The sequence below is a fragment of the Zalophus californianus genome, chromosome 8, assembly GCF_009762305.2.
Source record: "Zalophus californianus isolate mZalCal1 chromosome 8, mZalCal1.pri.v2, whole genome shotgun sequence".
Lineage (NCBI taxonomy): Eukaryota > Metazoa > Chordata > Mammalia > Carnivora > Otariidae > Zalophus > Zalophus californianus.
The window spans coordinates 51084679-51109072 of NC_045602.1; the positions used below are offsets into that span (position 1 = coordinate 51084679).

A 24394-nucleotide genomic window follows, 5' to 3' on the forward strand; every position below is an offset into this window, starting at 1 on the left:
TGACTTTTGCATTTTGTTTATTTTGAAAATGGTCCCTAATATTATGTCTATTTCTGTTCCTCTTAACTTCACCTAAAGTAATTCGTGCAAACCACATAGTGAATGGCATGATAGAAATAGAAGACAAACTTAAGAGTTAGAATTTCAGGTATGTAACACATAGTGAATGCCATGGTAGAAATAGAAGACAAACTTAGGAGTTAGAATTTCAGGTATGTATCTTTTAGTCCTAGAATATCCATTTAATTTTTTTAAAGATTTTATTTATTTATTTGTCAGAGAGCACAAGCAGGGGGAGCTGCAGGCAGAGGGAGAAGCAGGCTCCCTGCTGAGCAAGGAACCCAATGCAGGGCTCATTCCCAGGACTCTGGGATCATGACCTGAGCCAAAGACAGATGTTTAACAGACTAAGCCACCCAGGCACCCCTCCATTTAATTTTTTTTTAACCTCAAATTCTCTGGTGAAATTCTCCATCTTTTTATCTAATTTGTCTATCTTTTCTCTATTTTCTTGAGCATATTAATTAGTCATTTTAAAGTTGTTTTTTACTAATGGTGAAGTGTCGTTCACCTACATGTAGGTGGAATTATTTCAATTATTTTTTCCTGGTTATCAGTCATGTGATCCTATCTCTTCCTATTATTTTTTGGTTGGTGTTAGACATTGCATTTAAAACATGTAGAGGTTCCAGGTGGTAACATCTCCCACCAGAATTGGTTTATCCCTTCCATTACTAAGTAGGTACTGTGGGCAGGTGGGTTATGGTTTGAGCCTCATCGTCTTAATCCCATCATGGGCTAAGCCTCATCGTCTTATTCCCATTCCCATCATGGGCTAATAGCTCTTTGGTGTCTCTCTGTTTTTCACTGCCTTCTATATTGCTTGGTGGGAGCATTGGCCTGCAGAAAACTAGGTTATTTCATCTAGCTTTACCTTGACACCAAAGCAAGACAAAAGTAGTGCAAAAGAGCAAATGATGAACCAATAAATAAATTTTAGCAAGTCAATTCCTAAGTGTTTTAAGAAAATAATTTACCACTACTATGTAGGATTCGTTCTAGAGATGCAAGGATGGTTTGATATTTGAAAATTTGTTAATCTAATTTATCACATTACTAGGTGAAAGAGATGAGCATTATCTTTGTGTATTCTAAAAAGGCATTGCACAACATCCAGCCTGCACTCCTGATTTTAAAAAAACTTACTAAAATACAAGCAATGTAATATTTCAGTAACATGATAAAGAGCATCTATGTGAAATTCAGCAACCACCATAGATTTAACAGTGGAACGCTGAAAACACTTATTTGCATTTACATCAAAAGTATGGCGAAGATACTTCTTACTAGTGCTTTAGAAGTTCTATGAAATAAATAAAGTTAAAAAATCTATTACTATGTGGTTGGATAACCCCCCAAAAATCAATGAAAAAATAATAGGACCAATAAGACTTTTGTTGGTTAGATGGTCCACTTAGAAAACAAATCAGCTTCTCTTATATTAGCAATACCCTCATAGAAAATATATTGCAAAAAAAAAAATGCCTGATTCATCATTGGATTTTAACATCACTGTAAGTATACTTAAAAAGTTATATGTAGGACTAATGTGAAGAACATGTCACAAAATAATTTAAAAGAGACTTTATTATGTGCAAATACATATAGCATTTTTTAGGTGGGAAAATTTCATATTGGAAAGAATTTTTCCAAAATTAATCTAATTACCATGAATAACAAGTGAATTTGATGGTGGTGGATTATTTTAACAAAATAATTCTAAAATTTATTTGCACGCAAAAATGGATAGTATTTGCCAAAAAATATGAAAAAGTAAATTGAGTGTGGTCTTTTCCTATCAAGTGTAGAAATATTATTATAAACCAAAAATAATTTAATATCCTTCTCACACTGGAGTAGACTGATAGATTAGAGGAAGAGAACCTAAAATCTGGAAATAGTTAAAAGTACATGTAAGAATTTAGTATATGATAAAGGTGACATTAGCAATTGCTGTTGCCACTGCTATCTGCTAATTTGGATAAAAAGATGTTTTCATATATCAAAATAAATTCTAGATCAAATGCATGTTTACATTTTAATTTATTTTTTAATTTTTTTATTTTATCTAAATTCAGGTTAGTTAACATATAATATATTATTAGTTTCGGGGGTAGAATTTAGTGATTCATCAGTTACATATAACACCAGTGCTCATTACATCACGTGCCCTCCTTAATGCCCATCACCCAGTTACCCCATCCCCCCACCAACATGTTTACATTTTTAAAAAGAAAGAAATTACGGGAGAACCAATAAAAATATTAGCAAATATTTCTATAATCTGAAAATAAGTCACTGTCATAAGGATGACACCAAGGAATGAAATCATTAAGGAAATGGTTAATAATTTGGCCACATAAGATGTTTTGTAAGATACCTAACAAGAATTAATAAAGGAAATAGAATGTAAGCTTACTACAAAAGTAATTAACAAGCATTCCAAAAGGTTAATATCTGTAATATATAACAATATAACCCATTGTTTCAAACTCAGTAAGAAGACTGCGCAACTTATTGGGAAAATTTGCAGATGTTGTATTTTAGGCAGTCAGAAAAGAAGAAAAATAAAAGACTAATGATAACATGAGCAAAATGTGTAACTCTGGTAATAAGACATGTATATTAATATTGTGGGATATTCTTCCCTCTAAATTTGCCAAAAGTAAATAAGAAAATGATAACATTCAATATTTATGAGAAACATTTCCCCAAATAGGTATTCTGATACATTCCTGGAAGGTGTAAAAATTGGTATATTCTTCTTGGTGGTCAGTTTTTCAGAATGCCTCAAAAATCTCTTAAAATTTGCTTACCTTTAACCCTGCAATCTAGTTCCATTTTTAGAGATTACTTTTAGAAATCTTAATGAAATAATCATGGGTGTATTATACAATTCACATATAAGTGTGTTTGACATAGTATTGTCTTTTGCATAGTGGAGTGGGGAATAAATTAAAAGCCAGTAACAGATGTATTAGCTCAATAAATTATTATATATTCACATACTATGATCTCAATCACTCATTAAATTAGTGGTGATGGATATTTATCAATTTAAAATATGTTAATTATTTCTTGACTGGAAAAGCAGATTGTAAAATAGTTTTATACTATATGATCTCACTTTTATTAATATAGATACACATACATTAATCATCTGTATTATATACAGTAAAACTCTAGAGTTACATACTCCGTGGTTTAACTATACTAGTCTCTGTATAGCTTTTATTTTTTCTTTTTGTTTATCTGTGTTTAAAAAAATATTTTTTCTCTTATGCTTTTATAATTCTGGGGGTGGGGAAAGGTGATATTTAGAATTATTATTCTCTGTTCCAAGAGGATTTTGTCCTTGATAATTAATGTATACTTAAAAAAACCTACTTTTATTGAAGAAAGATTTTTACAAATGTGTTTCATTTTGTGGAAGGGAAATGGCCAATCGTTTTGGCCGTAATGTCTCCCCCCAGCATTGTACAGTTACTTGAGTGAGTCAGATTTTGGAATTCATGGGAAATAAAATGCAATAGTTCAAATTCGAAGCTACCCTGGACAGGTGTTCCCTATATTCATCTTCCTTGTTTTTTTTCTGTTTTTTTTTTTTTTTAAGATTTTATTTATTTGACAGAGAGAGACACAGTGAGAGAGGGAACATAAGCAGGGGGAGAGGGAGGAGCAGGCCTCCCGCCAAGCAGGGAGCCCGATGCGGGGCTCGATCTCAGGACCCTGGGATCATGACCTCAGCCGAAGGCAGACACTTAACGACTGAGCCACCCAGGCTCCCCTTTTCTGTTCTTAAAATATAAAAATGACACCCTAGTAAGCGCGAGTGTCATATGTCATATAATACATTGGTTCCTATATATACAATAGCTATCATATGTCAGCCCCATACTGACTTTAATGTCCAGGCCATTTAGAAGCAGTACTGTTAATGAGACTCTTGCTCGTGTAACACAAAATATATGCTTTTTCCACCAGTAGAGTTATGACCTTTCTTTCATGTCTATACTGTAAGTAATTTGTTGAGGATTTTTCCTTTTTTTGTTTATTTTGAGCTGCCATTGCTACCTAAATGCTGTAACCTCTCGGTATTGATCAGGTTGATCGTACTATCCAGAATCAAAGTCAGAGGTAACTCACAGCCCTAAATTTTCAGTATTGCTTCCACAAAATGCCATGTTTCTGTGTGGTCTAGTATATAGATGTTCTTTCTAAAGCCACTGTTTCAAAAGTATTTCTAGTCACCAACCATTATATTCTCTAGAATCAAATTGGTACAGCTTCTAAAACTACCCCTTCTTCTGGTTTTTACACAGACAGCAAAAGAGACTGCCCAGCATTTGCATTTTGTTCCCCAAAATGCTAAATATCGTCTTCATGGAAGCTCATATTAGTAAAATGTATTAGCCAAACAGAACTGTGTCTGAAATTTGCTCTTGTGTACTATAGTGAAAGGTGAGAGAGGGAGGAGCTATTTCTGAGAAAAAAAACCCCAAATCATTTGTTTTTTAATTAATATGAATATTTCTTTTCATATTTTAAATTCCCTAGCAAGAGTGGCTCTCTTGTCAAAGAGAGATTGAATAATAGGAACTATATATATATGGAAAGAACTGTAAAGAAAACGCCAGACTGCCTTGTTATATTATATTTTAAAATCCCCAGGTTTTCTTAGTTCTCAGTGATGTTTTGTCATCACACTAGCAACATAACCAAAGGGACGGGGCAGTGTGTAGGTGTGTGTATGTGAAAGAGAGAGAGAGAGAATGAATTGAGAGGGAAAGAGAGAATGGGAGTGGATGTCCTAGATTATACTTCACTGAACACTGAATGGTAAGGGGGGGAAATTACTGAAATTTGCAACTATTTTCCCCTTGAAGTTTTGATGACCAAGGTGGCCTCCCTGTTTTCACGAGGCACCCAGAAGTGATTGTCATAATAAGGTTTTCCACAGTTAGAATTCTAAAATGTTGCCTTGTCTTTTAAGAGATGAGGTTTAGTACACAAGCATGTTTGCAGCTCCAGTTGTGTGATTTAGAATTGCATGCACAGCTACCCATTTTGCATGCTCAGCATAAGAGCGTACTTTTGAGAATTTATCCTTGTTATCCTGATAATTATCTTTGAGAAATGCATGAGAGAGAGGAAATGCAGTCTCAAGTAACGGACCCAGAGGAGGGAATCCTAAGTTTGTTTTCTCTGTCTGCTTTAATGTTAATTTATACGACCTGGGTCAAGATCTCTCTTAACCCATTTCGGTTTGCCTTAGTTTCTTTGTCTAAAAATACAGTGATACCTGTCCTTGGCCTTCCTTCCTGGGCAGTTACTTGATGGGCCATCTTTAAGGGAAAGTTCTTTTCTATATAAAAGTTCCTGAAATTTTCCTGCCTAAAACCCTTTTAAACAACATTTCTCTTAGCACTGCATTTCATTCTGTGAACTGCTGCTGCCTCAGGACTAACCAAATGATTCTGCTATTTAGAAAGTGTCAGTGCCTCCCGTTAAGTATAAACTCTTCTCTGTGACCATCAAGACTTTCCATTAATATGACCTCCATTTTGTCCTTGTCTCTCTTGGTTTTTTGTTTGCCCAAGATATTCCTTCCAAACTGAAGTAATGCTCTTCGTCAGGCACATCCAACTGTTTTCTGCCTTTGGTGTTGTTCATAACTTTTTGTCTACTTTAGCTATGTGTATTGAAATATTACCCATCCTTCAAGGCTCATTTCAAATCCTTCACCTCCTATGAAGCCTTCTCCAGTTCTCCTAACCAGACATGACATCTTTCTTTTTTGTGGCTCTTATTATATGGCACTAACCTAATCCTGTCTTGGGTGGGATGTGTTATTGATTTGTGTGCCTATGTCCAGAAAAGGAAGCATGGTAATTTAGAAGTCCCTACTGTGTTCCAGATGTTTTACATGTGTTACATGTCATCCCAACTAATGAAGACTCACGATACCTCAGTCAGATGAGTAGTAGTATATTTTAGTAATGAGAACATGAACTCAGGGAAGTTATATACTTTGTAAGAGATACAACAAATAGGTGGCAGGGTCAGGATTTAAACAGATTTATTTGACTTTAAAACTTTTCCATTATACCATTGTGCCTACTAGATTGATTTCTAGCTACAAACTGTGGATAGATAGAGACCTTGCTTGAATCGTCTCTACCTGTGTGTATGGTGCAGTACCTTGCATGAAATGGTGTACAATAAGTTTACTTGTTTTGTATAATAAATTAAGTGAATTCCTACCTAGGGATTGAAAATCATTTTTGGATCATGTATATCATTAAAAGTAATCACTTAATTATTAAAAAGCAAAGTCACAAAGTATTATCCTGAGACAAAGACCTAAAGTTAGTTTGGGTTAAAATTCTAATTGGGCCTTTCTCCTTCCATATTCCCTTAAACTTACCCAAATTAAAAAAAATCATTATTTTTCAAGTGACAGAATTTTAATTTTAAAAATAGGTTGCCTGTTTCTACCCTCACCTAGCTCCCTTAGCTGACATCCCATGTGGAAATTCTCTCATCTAATGGTAATAACACTTCACTAAATCAGCCCAATCCCTGTAGTGTTCTCTTGAACAAAATAGAGGAGTGCCTCGGAGATATTGTGGGTTTGGTTCCAGACCACAGCAATAAATCAAATAGCACAATTAAGCAAGTCAAATGAATTTTTTTGGCTTCCCCAGTGCATGTAAGTTATGTTTACACTATACTGTAGTCTTTTAAGTGTACAGTAACTTTATGTTTAAAACACCAATATATATAACTTACTTGAAAAATGTTTTATTGCTGAAAAATGCTAACCATCATCTCTGAGCTTTTAATGAGTTGTAATGTTTTTGCTGGTGAAGGGTCTTGCCTCTATGAAGATGGCTGCTGGACTGAGCAAGGTGATGGTTACTGAAGGTCGGGGTGGCTGTGGCAACTTTTTCCAAATAAGACAATCAACTTTTCCACATTGATTGTCTTTTCTTTACAGGAATAATTTCTCTGTAGCATGTGATCCCATTTGATAACATTTTACCCACTGTAAGAACCTCTTTCAAGATTGGAATCAATCCTCTCCAACCCTGCCACTGCTTTATCCACTAAGTTTCTGTAATGTTCTACCAAGTCATTTGTTGTCATTTCAACCATCTTCACAGCATCTTCACCAGGAGTAGATTCCATCTCAAGAAACCACTTTCTTCATGCATCCATAAGAAATGACTCCTCATTTGTTCAGGTTTTATCATGAGATCCCAGCAATTCAGTCCCATATTCAAGCTTCACTTCTAATTCTAGTTCTTTGCTATTTCCACCACATCTTCAGTTACTTCCTCTACTGCCCTTGAACCTTCAATTTACCAAAAACCAAGTATCTCCAAGTGAAGTAAAGTGAAGTGCAATAAAATGAGGCATGCCTGTCAGGAAGTTTCGGGTGTTTTCAAGGAACCGAGGGCATCAGAGCCTTCAGGATATCAGTCAATTTTTTCTTCAGAATAATTATATAGGTAGATCCACTGTCCAAGGAATTTTTTTCTTTTTTGATATTTTTCCCCTCTGATGGAGCAAATTATAGATTTGAGAATAATTTCTCTGCCTACTGAGAAATCAATGTTCCCTGTTTCTGTGCTGTTAAGATTTTGGTTATTTGAGCTACATAGAGTATTTTGAAATCAACGGATTTGCTCCCTACTGTGGTATTGGGGTTGTGAGTTTAGTTAGTGACTTACATCCTTTAAGAGTTTTATATTTCTTCAGAGACATTTTTGTGTGTCGAGCTATTAGGTAGCACTTTTCCTCCAGAAAACTATTTTCCCCAACCACAGTCAATCTACCTGGTAGTATTCAGCCAGTAGTCCTTTGACTCTTTAATAGTGATCTCTTGCTCTCATAATTATTAAAATAAAGATTAAGAATGTTTGATTCCAAATACTAAGAGATAAGGTAGAAAATAAGGAGATTCCGGTGCTTAAAGGACCACAAAATGCTCCAGTTCTCCATATCTAATACACTAGTTAGAATCAGAGGTACCAGTGAGAACATCTTGGATACTGCTCTGTCTGGTCATTCTAATATCTCAGATACCTTTATCAAATGGGAAGGAGGCTACTCTGCAATGCAAAGGTGCATTGGTACTGGGGTAGTGGAAAGCTGGGTATTCTCTGAGGACAAAACAATTATATCAACATTGCTTATAAGAACAAATAATTAAAAACAACCTTAACTGTGTAATAACAGGTAAATGGCTATATAAACTACATACTATTGATCAAGGAACTATTATGTATTTGTTAAAACTAATTTTGTGAATATTAAGTAATAATACTGCACTGCAAACTATTTATAACATAGTGTTAAGTGATAAAAGCAAAATGAAAATTTTACAAACACGATTGCAAGTATGTAAAAACTCTAAAAACATGTTAGTAGTGGGGAAAATGTTCAGTAGGAAATATACGAAATGTAAATAATTGTTTGTGGTGTGACTTCCTAATCTTTTCAAAGTTGCTGTTTTATAATTTTTTTGTTATTGGCATTTAAAAAATAAGCATTTGCTTTATTAAGAAATGCTTAGCTCTTTGTTTGCTTCTTCCAGGTCAGACTTGCCTTTGCTCATAAATTACAATAGTGAAAGATTTCAATCTTCTTCATTTAGCTCATTTCATTCTTCAGAGCAACCCCTTTTTACAGATTAAATTTAGGCGGAGATAGGTAAATTATTGGCCAAGTTCATACAAGTCAATATATGGTGGAATAGAGATTTAGGTTGCTTCAGCTTTCTGATGAAGCCCATGATCTTTTTGCTATAGTAAACTACTTGCTTTTTCCCTAAAATTTCAAAGACTAAAGGAGGAAGTTTGGAATTTGTAGGGGTTCTCTTTTTTTTTTTTCTCTTTAAATTTTTTATTGTTATGTTAATCATCATACATTACATCATTAGTTTTTGATGTAGTGTTCCATGATTCATTGTTTGTGCATAACACCCAGTGCTCCATGCAGAACGTACCCTCTTTAATACCCATCACCAGGCTAACCCATCCCCCCACCCCCCTCCCCTCTAGAACCCTCAGTTTGTTTTTCAGAGTCCATTGTCTGTCATGGTTCATCTCCCCCTCCAATTTACTCCCCTTCATTCTTCCCCTCCTGCTATCTTCTTTTTTTTTTTCTTAACATATATTGCATTATTTGTTTCAGAGGTACAGATCTGTGATTCAACAGTCTTGCACAATTCACAGCGCTCACCATAGCACATACCCTCCCCAATGTCTATCACCCAGCCACCCCATCCCTCCCACCCCCCCACCACTCCAGCAACCCTCAGTTTGTTTCCTGAGATTAAGAATTCCTCATATCAGTGAGGTCATATGATACATGCCTTTCTCTGATTGACTTATTTCACTCAGCATAACACCCTCCATTTCCATCCACGTCGTTGCAAATGGCAAGATCTCATTCCTTTTGATGGCTGCATAATATTCCATTGTGTATATATACCATATCTTCTTTATCCATTCATCTGTCGATGGACATCTTGGCTCTTTCCATAATTTGGCTATTGTGGACGTTGCTGCTATCAACATTGGGGTGCACGTACCTGTAGGGGTTCTCTTGAACTAAGGTATCCTAGCAAAGTTCTAGGCAAAGGGACTGAAAAAGCATGATCAAGATTAGGCCAGAAATAATAAGTCACTACTGAGGACAACTGAGGGTATGTGGTCACTGAAGGAAGAACATAATGCAGACATTGAAGGAAAAACATAATGCAGAGTTTCTCTTTATGCCAGTTTATTTTCGATGTGTATTTCATAAACACTGGTGTGTCTGTCATACCCTCTGCTCAGACATTTTCAATGATTCATACTTTTTCTAGGGTAACTCTTATTCACATTACATATATTTCCCATAATTCCTCCACATAAATCCTTGACTTCAGCCAAGTATATCTGTTCATTGTTCCCAAACATACTGCTCATTTCTGACTGTAGACTTTTGTTCATGGTTTTCTTTCTCCTTGGAAGGACTTCTCATCTCACTTTTGATCTTTCTTTCCTTTAAAATACAATTCAAAGCCTATTTTCCCAGTGAAGTCTTTCTGGACAAGTCTCCCTCTTCCCCACAAGTCATATCCCAAGGGCTTGACTTTCTTGTCAACTCATATAGATCTTATTGTCTCCATTCTCTACTTAAAACTTAAAATATATTATCTTAAACAACTGGTTTAGGGATTTTAAAAAAATATATTCCCTTTATCATCTCTCAGGTTACAAGTTCTTTGCAGAAAAGAAATGTCTTAAGACTTTTTAATATGTCCTCCAGCACTAAGTAAGTATCCAGTGAATGTCATGATGAGACTGGATGGGCGTAACAGGAATATGGCACATGGAACAGTGACTTCCAACTCAGATGACTGCTCCCCATCGTAGGACATCTTTTCTATTATTACTCTTTCATGTAAATTTATTTGGCTTTACAGTTCCATCTCATTGAGAATGAAGTTGGGAAAACACTGCAAAGGTATTTATTCAAGTTCACAAGGAAGAAAATACTGCTACTTGGAAATATTGCAGTTAGGTCATTCTAAATTACATTTTTACTTCTTCGACAAGATGGCAAATTTGAGCCTGCTGATTGGTGCCAAGATACTCTAGCACATTCAGTGCACATGTTGTGGGGTGAGGAGTTCACAGTTCAGTGAATAGGAATCTGGTACATGCCACTGTTCTGCAATACTTTCATGGTGGTTTATAGCCACAGTTTTAATATGGTTTAGTAAGTGCTTGAACTTCTCCAAACAAATAACACACATTATTGGAAATCAGACACGGTGCATACTTGCCCCTGGGGACCCCTCCTACTTTGAATTAGCAACTGCAGGCTTGTTGCTTTAGCTCCCTGGCTGTAGATGAGGTCCAGACCCTGTTCAAGGAAAAACTACTTTCTTAAAACGTGATTAGAGTCTGTCTCTCTCTCTCTCACACATACACACACACACAGAGCCAAAAAATGAATTTTCTACGTTGAAATGCTTCCCTGAATGCATTCTATTTTTTAAAAGAGTTTCTGTTTAGAATATATACTTGTTATTTATATTTCATTTAGGATAATCTGATTGCCTTTACAGTATTTCTGAAAATAAATGATTTACTATCTTTAACTGTTCCGGGATGGAGACTTTTGTCAATACTTACAGGGATTGTCAAACTAACAAAGCAAGGAAGTTTTAAGTTCCTTGTTTGTATATGTGTGTTTTGTTCTGTTTTGGTAGATGCTATTTATTGTTTTTATTTTAAGTTTCCTTTAATCGGTGTGTATCTTGATAGCTCCTTTGGCAGATAGCGTTAGGATCAAGAGGTGACAAGGACCTGAAAATGGAAAGCTGTCTGAAGAGAAAGAGAGCACGCAAGTAGGGGGAGGGGCAGAGGGAGGGCGAGAGCAAGAAAATCTCAAGCAGGTTCCCTGCTGAGCACTGAGTCCAGTGTGGGGCTTGATCCCACGACCCTTGAGATCATGACCTGAGCTGAAATCATAAGGGAAGCTGTCTTTCAATAGACAGATCCTAATTCTACAGTTTCAAGCAGTCTAACATAAAACCCTTTTAAAGGTAATTTTCCTCTGTGCCTATTTTTTCCTACATGTGAACCTAGCTTTGGACTAGAGCTGTATACAATTTGAGGATTTTTTTTAGAACTCTGTTTTTGGTGCCATGTTGATCATATCGATATTTCTCTGTTTTAAAACAGATATGGTGACCCCTGTGGCTCATTGTTTTAGTTAAGAGGCCCCTGGAAAAATGTAGTTTTTTAGAAAAAATAGTTCATCTTTTAGAAAAGGGAATAACTTCATTTCCTGTTTGTTTTTATTTTTTATTTTTTAAATGATTTTATTTATTTGAGAGAGAGAGAGAGAGAGAGCACAGAGGGAGAGTGAGAGGCAGACTCCCCGCTGAGCAGGGAGTTTGATCCCAGGACCCTGAGATCATGACCCCGACCCAAAGGCAGACATTTAACTGACTGAGCCACCCAGGCGCCCTGCTGTTTGTTTTTAAATTGAAGAATAACAAACGTCGAAAAATAAACAAATTACATATAGTTTGAAGAATGTTCACAAAGTAGATAGTCTTGTGTTTTCAGCATGCAGATCAAGAAACAACATTATCAGTTTCCCAGAAGACCCTTTTAGCCTTTCCCCCATCAAATCTGTACCTTTCTTCCTGAAGGTAATCATTATCCGTTCTTTTATTTTTTTAAGATTTTATTTATTTATTTGAGAGAGAGTGAGTGAGAGAGAGAGCGAGCACAAGAAGGGGGAGAGGAAGAGGGAGAAGCAAGCTCTCCGCTGAGCAGCGAGCCCGACTAGGGGCTCGATCCCAGGACCCTGGAATCATGACCTGAGCCAAAGACAGACCCTTAACTGACTGAGCCACCCAGGCGCCCCTGTCTGTACTTTTAATAGCATAGCTTGGTTTTGCTAATCTATGGAATGATACTGTATATACTCTATTGTGTCATTTCTTAGGCTCAGTATAACAATGGTGAGGTATATCCATTGCATATAGAAGTAATATAGATTAGTTAATATAATCTCAAGAGTCCTTATAAAAGGGCGGTAAGAGTGTCACAGTAAAGGAGATGTAGTGACAGAAGCAAAGGTCAGAGTGATGTAGCCAGGAGCCACGGAATGTGAGAAAGCCTCTAGAAGTTGAAAAAAGCAAGGAACAGATTTTCCCCTACCTAGAGCCTTCAGAAGGAATGTTGTCTTAGTTTTAATAAGACCTATCTTGGACTTCTAACCCCCAGAACTGTAAGATAATAAATCTGTATTGTTTTAAGACACTAAATTTGTGGTAATTTGGTATAGGAGCAATAGGAAGCTAATATAGCTATACCCAAACTTTTGGTCTTCAGACTCTACACTATTAAAAGTTATTGGGGGGAGCACCTGGGTGGCTCAGTCAGTTAAGCATCAGACTCTTGATTTTGACTCAGGTCATGATCTCAGGGTCATGAGATCGAGCCCTGCATCAGGCTCCACGCCCGGTGTGGATTCTCCCTCTATCCCTCCCCGCCTCCCACCTTTCTCTAAAAAAAAAAAGTAAAAGTTACTGAGGAATTCAAAGATCTTTCGTTTATGCTATTTATAGCTATCAGTATTTATCATATTTGAAATTGAGACTGAGTAATTTTGAAAATATTTATTTTCAAATAACAATAACATACTCATTATCTGTTAGCCTGAATAATATACTTTTTTTTTTAGACAAAGATATAAAAAGCATTTTATTGATATAGAAACAAGAAACATATGAAGATATTCAACTCTTAGCTGTCAGGAAAATGTAATTAAAATGACCATTAAGATTTCATTCCTCCCCTATCAAACTAGAAAAGGTAAAGCCTGACAATATCACTTTTGGGCAAGAATGCAAAACAAGAATTCTCATACACTGCTAATAGGACTGCAAATTAGTCCAATTACTTAAAAAAAATCAGTATTATTACTTAAGCTGAACATGTACATAATCCTACCATCTAACAATTCTAACTTTATTAGTTCACTAGGGTTGCCATAACAAAAATACTACAGACTAGGTGGCTTAAACAAAAGAAATTTATTTTCTTGGTTCTGGAGGCTAGAAGTCCAAAGATCAAAGTGTTGACAGGTTTGGGTTCTTGAGGCCTCTTTTCTTGGTTTATACATAGATGTCCTCTTGCAGTGCCCTCACATGGCCTTTCCTTTCTACATGGACATGTTCTAATTTCCTTTTCTTATAAAACACCAGTCAGACTGGATGAGGGCCCCTTCTCAAAGGCCTTATTTTAACTTAATCACCTCTTTAAAGATCCTATCTTCACATAAAGTCACATTCTGAGGTATTTGGAGTTAGGGCTTCAACATATGAATTTTGTGGACACACAATCCAGTCCCTAACACTGCCTCTAGGCATTATTAGCCAGAGAAATTCTTATACATGTTTAAGAAGGCTGATAGAAGTTTAGTTCATGACGGGACGCCTGGGTGGCTCAGTTGGTTAAGCGGCTGCCTTCGGCCCAGATCATGATCCCAGGGTCCTGGGATTGAGTCCCACATCGGGCTCCCCGCCAGCAGGGAGCCTGCTTCTCTCTCTCTCTCCCTCTGCCTGTGCTCTCTCTGTCAAATAAATAAAATCTTTATGGGGCAATCATTACCCATAGGTCTTAAGTCTGGAAAGAGCCAGGACTGCCTGTATCTCACATTTGGATTTTATCTTTTAGTCTAGTAAGAAGAGCTTCATCCATTTTATGCACAAAACATTATCAATCTGGCCTTTTTCCAGCATATTTCCCAAGAACTTATTTAGAATCTGGCACAACAAACACTGAACTTCATTGCTATTTGCTTCAGTCAGTGCGGTAGGTGCGGCTCAGCGCCACCACCCGCTTCGCCTGGTTCTGGTGCGGCTGCTGCGCCAGCTGAAAGGCCTCCTTAACCGGCAGCACCTTCTTCTCCGCCCCCATGGCGCCGGCACCCGGCCGGGACGAGCCTCGTCTGCTCCGGGCTGCAGGGGCCCCACGGACCCCAGGTGAAGTCTACAAATTCACCTCAGGATCCGGTCAGCCCGTAGCCGAGCACCCCTGAATAATATACTTTTTAAGAAAACTAGCTACATTTTCCAAAACAAAAGAAATTTAATGAGAAGAATGGTATTCTTTTATAGTTTATACAACTTTAATGTCTGGCTTAATAGAAGAATGTCAGATATTTCAAATCTGCTTCTGGATCAGTCTGTTGTGATAAATTGTTTAAAGTATATGAGAAAATCTAGCCTTGCAGATATGTTGGATAAAGCAGCCTTTTCAGATTATTGTTAGTATTCTTAGATATTACAGCAATACTTGACACAGGATAGTTTTGTAAAGGTTGGTTGTAAAATAGAATCTGAAACCTTATCAATGAATTTTTCATATTCTGTTACCTTAAAGTTCATTGATCTGTTTTGTCCTTTGAATAGATCTTTTACCTATATGTGATTTTGTAGCATCATGCATATATCGTTTCACTCAGTTATGCAGATCTTCCCAATGTTGGCACATTTTTAGTATCAAAAAGCACATCCCGCACTTAGTAATATTACCACCAGTCTCAGTTAAAAAGTCTTTTAAATATTGGGAAGCTATATCATGGTGGCAGATACTAGTTTTCCAAAATTTGAAATTTTGTTTCTAAGCTTGAATTGTGTCATTGACAACTAATACTGTCAGTTGTTTTCTTTAAAGTGGCAGGCTCATTTCAATTATTTCGAAGAAAATGCCTACCGAAAACCCAAGCCTGAATAACCATAATTTGTCTGTCAGCTATTCTTTCAAGTGAAAAGGGCGTTCGATGAAGACAGGGCTAGTTCAGCTTGCAACCCAAACAATTACACAAATGTGTTTCCTTGAGACAGTTAACATACTTTGCTATGCAACATAAATGTTTTATGCATACTTCCCAATTTGTCCCACAGAATATCAGAAAGACATACTGAAGAGTTGAGATTTAATAAAATTAATAATTTGTACTGCTTCATCAAAGACGTTCTTAAATGAAACTGGCATATGTTTTATTGTGACTGCCTGGCATTGAAGAATACAAGGATTGCTTAGTACAGTTTGGTATCATAAGCTTAATTCATGCTAAGGACCAGTAGTTTTGCCAGTCATTGCCTTTGCATATGTCAACACAAGTGAAATATCATCAGTGCCAATGTCAACACAGTGAAAGAGACAATATCTTAGCGTTATTATGAAAATCGTTTTGACTTTGTGGACACCTTGAGAGGGGTCCAAAGGACCCTCAGGCATCTGCAGATGACATTTCGAGAACTACTCTTGTGGTTATGAGTCCTTTATAGGATGTATGTATCATGGACATTTTCTCCTAGTTTTTGGCTTGCCTTTTCACTCTCTTACTGGTGTCTTTTGATGATACGTATTACCCTTTGAGAACTATAAATATGTTTTCTACTGTAATTTTCAAAATTAAACTTTTTTTCCTCCCTAAGAAATTAAAATATTGGTCATGGCAAATTGAGCACATTACCATTTTCCTATTCTACTTCTCTGTACCATACCTGTGGTTTCCTGTCCTTCTGTTTTCTTCCAAAGCAGAATGGAGTTGTCCGTTCTATAGTGTTGGTATATGTAATCTCTGCTCCTTACGAGTCTGCATTTTTTAATTATATAGCTTCAATATACTTTTGTTGATGATTCAAACATTGCAGGTAACTTGAAGCATTCATGTTTATTGGTAGGTTGGAGAGGAAAAGGGAAAGATTACAAAAGTAAATATTTGTGTGATGTTAGATTCCTCTAGATCACAGATATTTTTTCAGTAACAGTTACAAGCCTGGAAGAGTTTTTTATTTCAGGAAGTGAATTATTCAAGATAATATTATCCTAAAACCATAAACCTTTATATGTAGTAAATAACAACATAGCCTACCGTGTAGTCAGCATTTAGTAAATATCAGTTATTATATTTATAACAGATAATGTTAAATCTTATATGAGAGATATTGTTATTATTAAAACTTAAAAATCCTTCTACAATATATACAAGAGACATTAGTTATTTTGTTATTAAAGGAATAGTGTTGATTTGCTACCTCATAGGTGGTAAAGGAAATATGAAATGTCAGTTCCCGAGGGGACATTTAATTGTGCTCTTTCTTTAGGGTTTCCCTTTCCTTTAACAGTGGCCCATGGGGATCCTTCCAGTGTTTTTTGTTTATCTCTTTACCTTACTGGTGGAACCTGGTTCCCAGGTGTAGGGCAGGGTCTGAGTCTAATGAGCATCAGTTTTATAGCATGTTGAGTTTCAGTAGTAATGCTCAACGCTCCAGTCCTAGTTCAGCCCTGATGTTAGTTCATGGCCCCAGTCTACTGCAGATAATATGGCTGTGATTAGACTAGTCCTAGTTCAGCCCTGATGTTAGTTCATGGCCCCAGTCTACTGCAGATAATATGGCTGTGATTAGACTTAGTCCTAGTTCAGCCCTGATGTTAGTTCATGGCCCCAGTCTACTGCGGATAATATGGCTATGATTAGACCTAATCACACCTATTTTATGCTATTGAGGCAAGTTTGCTAGAACTGGCACAATTGTATTACTGATGCTAACTGCAGAAAGTCATGAGGAATGTCCAGTGACCTTTTGTCTGATTCGATGAATTCCTCTAATTATGTTATATAGCATTTCATCTGCTTTTCATGAAAAGCCACTACCCAAGACTACCAAACTATAATGTCTTTACGGATAACTTGTCTATGATTCACCTTGATACTGTTTTGCCATGAGTTAACTAGTAACCTCTCCCACTGTTTAATTCCTCTACTTTTTTTTAATCATGTGGAAATCGTGTGATTAACTTTTAATGGCTCTATACACTTCACAGTATATGACCTTTGCCTTTAAGGGCCCTCTGGTAAACCTGCCAGGCTGTCTCTGATGTCTCTTTGGAAACTGAGCAGATATTTGGCTTAAGTGCTTCTAGTCCAAAAACCTGGGAGGCACCCTGAGAGAGTGATCTTGTCTAAATACCAGAGTTTAGCTTCTTTTCCCTTTTTCCTTTGGATCTCCTTGCAGTCCATTTTACCCTGTCTGCTTTAACAGGGTATGTGAATACTGGGGAACCTGGCACAATTTTCTGGAGAGCTCATTTTGTCTATTTATTATTTTTCCAAAGGATAGAGTGAGTTTGTTACTGACTCTTACCATTAATTTGCAACCTTTTATTTAGAGTAAAATGTGGATACCCAATGGCCCTCCGTTTCTTCTTCTAGAAATGGGAAAGCCAAATGCTGGAAAAAGTGGTTGCATAGAACATGGATTAGAACTGTTTTGAATGGATCTAACAAGTAGAAGTAGAGAGAGGAAAATTAAATAAAGCATGAACTAGTTAATTCATGGTCAACATTAGAATAGAGAACAGATGCTTTTAATGGAATGTTGTAAAGGTGATACATGCATAGCACAAAGTGTTAGACTAGGACTCTGAGTCTTCCAACCCTGAGATTCCCGTGCTTCTTCCTCTGTGTGCTAGAATCACATATGAGGAATAACTTGGTGAATAATTTGACATGGTGTGTGTATAATGTTTAGAGGTCATCCAGCAGAGTAACTATAAAAACATATTAAAAATTATACCAATAGTGAAGATAATTTTAAATCAAGGCCTGGATTTGGAGTGATTTTGACCTTATATTTCTCGTATTGCTCTTATTTAGTTATTAAATACTTATGTTTGATCCAACATAGTTGTAGAACTTATGGGAAGAATCTATTCTAAAAGTTTGTTATAACTCTGTCTTCCAATAACTGGGGAAAAAAGATAATGCTACAAGATAAATAGGAAAGTGGAATTAGGAACATAAACAGCAAAGGTAAAGGATTTATTTTATTTTTTAAAATTTTAATTCCATTACAGTGTTATATTAGTTTCAGGTGTACAATATAGTGATTCAACAATTCTATGCCTCACTCAGTGCTCATCATGATAAGTGCACTCTTTAATCCCCATCACCTATTTCACCCCACCCCCACCCCCCACCTACCTCTCCTCTGGTAACCATCAGTTTGTTCTCTGTAGTGAAGAGTCTGGTTTTTGGTTTGTCTCCTTTTTTCTTTGTTTGTTTATTTCTTAAATTCCACATTTGAGTGAAATCATATGGTATTTGTCTTTCTCTGACTTACTTCATTAAGCATTACATTCTCTAGCTCCATCCATGTTGTTGCAAATGGCAAGATTTTATTCTTTTTTATGGCTGAGTAATATTACATTGTGTATATATACCACATATTCTTTATCCATTCATCTATTGATGGACACTTGGGCTGCTTCCATAATTTGGCTGTTGTAAATAATGCTTCAATATACATAGGGTGCATATATCTCTTTGAATTAGTCTTTTTGTATTCTTTGGATAAACACCCAATAGTGCAATTATGGGATCATATGGTAATTCCGTTTTTAATTTTTTGAGGAACCTCCATTCTCTTTCCACCAGTTTGCATTCCTACCAACAGTGCATTCTCTACATCCTTGCCAACACTTGTTGTTTCTTGTGTTTTTGATTCTAGCCGTTCTGACAGGTGTGAGGTAATACCTCATTGTGGTTTTGATTTGCATTTTCCTGATGATGAGTGATGTTAAGCACTGTTTCCTGTGTCTGTTGGCCATCTACATGACGTCTTTGGAGAAATGTCTGTTTGTGTCTTCTGCCCATTTTTTTTTTTTACGATTTTATTTATTTATTTGACAGAGAGAGACACAGCGAAAGAGGGAACACAAGCAGAGGGAGTGGGAGAGGGAGAAGCAGGCTTCCTGCAGAGCAGGGAGCCCGATGCGGGGCTCGATCCCCATTTTTTAATTGGGTTATTTGTTTTTTGGGTGTTGAATTGTATCGGTTCTTTATATATTTTGGAAACTACCCTTTATCAAATATGTCATTTGCAAATATCTTCCCCCATTCAGTGGTTGCCTTTTAGTTTTGATGTTTGTTTCCTTTGCTGTGCAGAAGCTTTTTATTTTGATATAGTCCCAATAGTTTATTTTTGCTGTTGTTTTCCTTGCGGTAGGAAACATATCTAGGAAAATGTTGCTATGCCCAATGTCAGAGACATTATGTGCTCTCTTCTAGGATTTTTATGGTTTCAGGTCTCATATTTAGGTTTTTAATCCATTTTGAGTTTATTTTTGTGTATGGTCTGAGGAAGTGTTCCAGTTGCATTCTTTTGCATGTAGGTGTTCAGTTTTCCCAACATAATTTGTTGAAGAGACTGTCTTTTTCCTATTCTTTCCTGCTATGTCAAAGATTAATTGACCATATAATCATAGGTTTATTTCTAGGCTCTCTGTTCTTTTTTTTTTTATTATTTTTAAAGATTTTATTTATTTATTTGACAGAGAGAAACACAGTGAGAGAGGGAACACAAGCAGGGGGAGTGGGAGAGGGAGAAGCAGGATTTCCGCCGAGCAGGGAGCCCAATGCAGGGCTCTATCCCAGGACCCTGGGATCATGACCCCAGCTGAAGGCAGACGCTTAAGGACTGAGCCACCCAGGCGCCCCTGGGCTGTCTGTTCTGTTCCATTGATATGTATGTCTGTTTTTGTGCCATTACCATACTGTTTTGATTTCTGCAGCTTTGTGTAGTATATCTTGAAATCAGGGATTGTGATACCTCCAGTTTTGTTCTTTTTTAGGATTGCTTTGGGTACTTGGGGTCTTTTGTGGTTCCATACAACTTTTAGGATTATTTGTTCTAGTTCTGTGAAAAATGCTGTTGGTATTTTGAGAGGGATTATATTAAATCTATAGATTCTTTTGGGTAATATGGACATTTAGCAATAATTGTTCCTCCAATCCATGAACATGGGTTATCTTTCCATTTGTTTGCATTGTCTTCAGTTTCTTTCATCAGTGTTAAAGTTTTCAGAGTACAGGTCTTTCACCTTGCATAGGTAAAGAATTAGAACGTAATTTATAGCTGACTGCTCTGGTGTAAGACTTCCAAAGTCTATATAATATGAGCTGAGAATTATTTTCCTTATAGGCTTGAATACAAGTGAAACAATAGACTGGCAACTGTATGCTTTTCTTTTATTTCCCTGTCTGGCACTCTGGAATCCCATACAACTCTTTTTAATTTGTGAAGATACAAAGAATGCTGATGACACCACATCTCTCCTCAGAGCCCTTAGCCATCTTCCCAGATGCAACTGTGACAATTACAGTGTCCTGTCCATAACTGGGCAGAGCTGGGGCTTGATCCGTGGTGAAGCTCCTGTTCAGATGTTCGAAGACAGCACTGCACTCAGTCTTTTTTTTTTTTAAGATTTTATTTATTTATTTGACAGAGAGAGAGAGAGAGAGAGAGAGCGAGGGAGGGAACCAAGCAGGGGGAGTGGGAAAGGGAGAAGCAGGCTTCCTGCTAAGCAGGGAGCCCGATGCGGGGCTCGATCCCAGGACCCTGAGACCATGACCTGAGCCAAAGGCAGTCGCCTAACCAACTGAGCCACCCAGGCGGCCCTGCACTCAGTCTTTTTAAAGAACTCTGATTTGAGCTGTTTAGGTTTGAATATAATATTGATTTAAGTAGATGCTCTAAACCAACATATAGTAATTTTTGCTGATTTTCCTATTTTACTTTAATGTTATGTATAGCCACTATTTTAGTTGTCTACGTGGTATGTTTGGTTTAATATTTAGTTCATTTATCCTGTGTTCCCACGATAAAATCCCTTTGTTAATTGAGAGACTATGATAATATATATCTAAACTTTCCTCCCACAGGTTATTGTTTCAAGTACACATCAAGTGAGAATACATGAAAAAAATGTATTGAAAATACATTATTTTCCTCTATCTATGCAAGCTGTTACCTGTTTCATCATAAGTTGATTTTGTGAACAACTGTCCAATCACATAAATTGAGCATCAGTTTCTTAAATTAATAGAGGATGGAGTGTATTCTTCTGTACCTAGAGTTAGATAAACATAGCCATGTTTTTCAAAAACAAATAATTATATATAACAGTTTGGTATACTATATAATCTGGTAGAAGAGAAAAGAAAAGACAACTTTAGCTTTGTGCTAAGCATAGAGAATGCAGCAAATCAGTAACAGTCTTTGCTAATGGAGCAGCCTGTGTCTCTTTATATTATTATAATATCTACTCTGATGCCTAATATACTTCATTCCACACAGATTAGGGAAATGAATTTCAGAGGCCTTTAGTGACTTAGCTTATTACAATTACTTAATGGAAAACAAAATTATTAAATAAAATAAAACCCAGATCCCCTGATTTCTAGTCCAGCACTCTTTTTAGATACCATAGTGCTTTCAAGATTCTTTTCCACTATAATATGTGTGTATGTGTTTGTGTGTACATATATACATACATTTAATATATATATAGTAGTGTATATATGTATATATACATATACATGATAGATTGACTGAATGATTGACAGATAGATAGTCCAGGTGAAAGGAAAGTACAGAGTAGTATATGGTAATCCCACCAGTAAACACTCAGTGTGATCTTGGAGTGGTAGCTTCAAAACCTTTTACTTCCATCTCCTCATATAAAAATAGACGTTACATTCAGCAGTCATTCAAATGAGTTCATCAAACCCCTACTACATAAAAAGCACTAGACAGTTATTTTAATGATGACAGGTCAATATGATCAGTGCCCTAAGAGTGATATAGATAAAGCACAGTGGATGTCTGGGCAGGAGTTCTGAGGGAGAGGAAGTTTAGGAATGATTTTATGAAGAAAATGAGAAAAATCCTTTTCCAGAATTTTTAAGGAGGATCTTTTAAGACAGAAGTAACCCTATTAAAAAAAAAAAAAGCAATAAAGCCTGAAAGCTTGGGAAGGTGGGTGGGAAATAATGAGTAGTGTGATATTTGCTGAGCGTAAGATATATAAAGAAAAAATAGCAGGGAAAAGTAAATCAGAAAAGGCAGTACTTGTGGCCAGACGGTGGGAGATCCCAACTAGCAAGTTAAGGAAAATGGAGAATCACTGATGGATTTTGAACAAGGAAGTATTACAATCATACCTTTGTTTCTGGAAAATTAATTTGATTGCAGGAAATTGGATTGTGGATAGAACAAATTATAGATAGGAAAACTAATTAGTAGTTGCAGAAATTTCTCCTAGTACATCTAGTTCAGATTAAAGAATGTTTGAATTGACAGAATAGAGATGAAGGGAAAATTAGTAAGAGAGATATTATGGAGGTAGGAATGAATATAAATGGCTAATGAGTGGATGTTTAGAGCAAGGGGTGTTATAGATAAGTGAAAGCTTTGAGCCAGGAGTTGAGAGGGTGATAGTATCAAGAAGGTAGATCACGTGGACTCTGAAAAACAAACAGGTTTCTGGAGGGGAGGAGGGTGGGGGGATGGGTTAGCCTGGTGATGGGTATTGAGGAGGGCACATTCTGCATGGAGCACTGGGTGTTATGAACAAACAATGAATCATGGAACAGTACACCAAAACAAATTATGTAATATATGGTGATTAACATAACTATAAAAAATTAAAAAAAAAGGAAGGTAGATCACGTATTAAGAAGAGCAGTTTTAGGAAGAGGTGATGAATTTAGGTTTGGACATGACTTTGAGGTCATTTATTTATTTTTATTTTATTTTATTTTATTATGTTATGTTGTGTTAGTCACCATACAGTACATCTTAGTCTTCAAATTACACATGTGCCGTTGTGTAAAATATTTGGAATAAATGGACCTAAATGATTCCTTTTATTTATATGATCCTATGTCTTTCAACTTTGTCCTTTTATATAAAGGAAGTTTAATAGAGAAGTTATTATCCTTATTTAATGAAGGCATATTTCTGATAAAGAAATTTATTAAATGTGTTCACTCGGTGGGATGCATGTAACTTCTATATTGTATATATTCTTGGTGGTCAGTTATATAGCAAGAAATACTTAGCTTTGTCATTAATGATTCTGGGAATTTTTTTCACTACAAGAGACAGAATAGGATCCCAGATCAGAATAACACTCAAGACTTCATTTTTATTTTAGACAAAGGAATGTCTTAAATACAACCAGATGTGAAAATGGAAAGGGTTAAGTTAAATGTTTTAATTTATGGATTTTATAATGACTTTTATATTTGTATATCTGCAAAATTAAGCCTTTTGAGGCTGTTCCTCCCAAAATAGATCTTATTTATTTAATAAAAACTGTACACCAATAGTATACACAAACTGTTCTAAGTTACTTTACAAATATTGTTTAAGAATCCTGTGATATTGGTAGTATTTTACTCTTTTAACAGATGAGGAAACTCAGGCACAGAGAACTTAATTAAGTTGCCTAGGGTCTCGCAGCTCATAAGAGGCAGAGGTGAAATTTTGTTCCTCTAGTTCCTTAGTAAAAATATCAGTCTTGTACAGAATCAGCATAGTGTTTTTTTTTTTTTTGAAAAACTGATGTTTTTCTGGATAACATGGTGGAAGGTAAATAAAATTAGGCTTTAGGAAAAGTTTCAAAAGGAAATTCTAGTCCATTGCCTCAGCATTTGTATATCTTTCTTTAAATATCCATGTAGTAAGACTCTAAACTGGGTTCTGAAGTGTTAGTGAAAAGAGAATTCATTAAATGTGAGTTGAAGATGATTTCTGAAAGGGTTAGGGAAAAGTGTATACACTGGTCTGTACGAGTACTTGTTTATAAAGATTGAGAACTATAGTCCCAAGTTTCAGATTGACTGTATTTTCTCTTTGGTCTATTACTGATCAAGTTTTAATGTATCTTCATAG

General features: G+C 36.2%; 1 protein-coding gene across 7 annotated transcripts in view; it reads left to right on the plus strand.

The window, feature by feature from the left end:
• The window catches only part of EXOC6B (exocyst complex component 6B), a 610253-nt gene that overhangs the window by 350889 nt on the left and 234970 nt on the right, over positions 1-24394 (plus strand). The window lies entirely within an intron of this gene.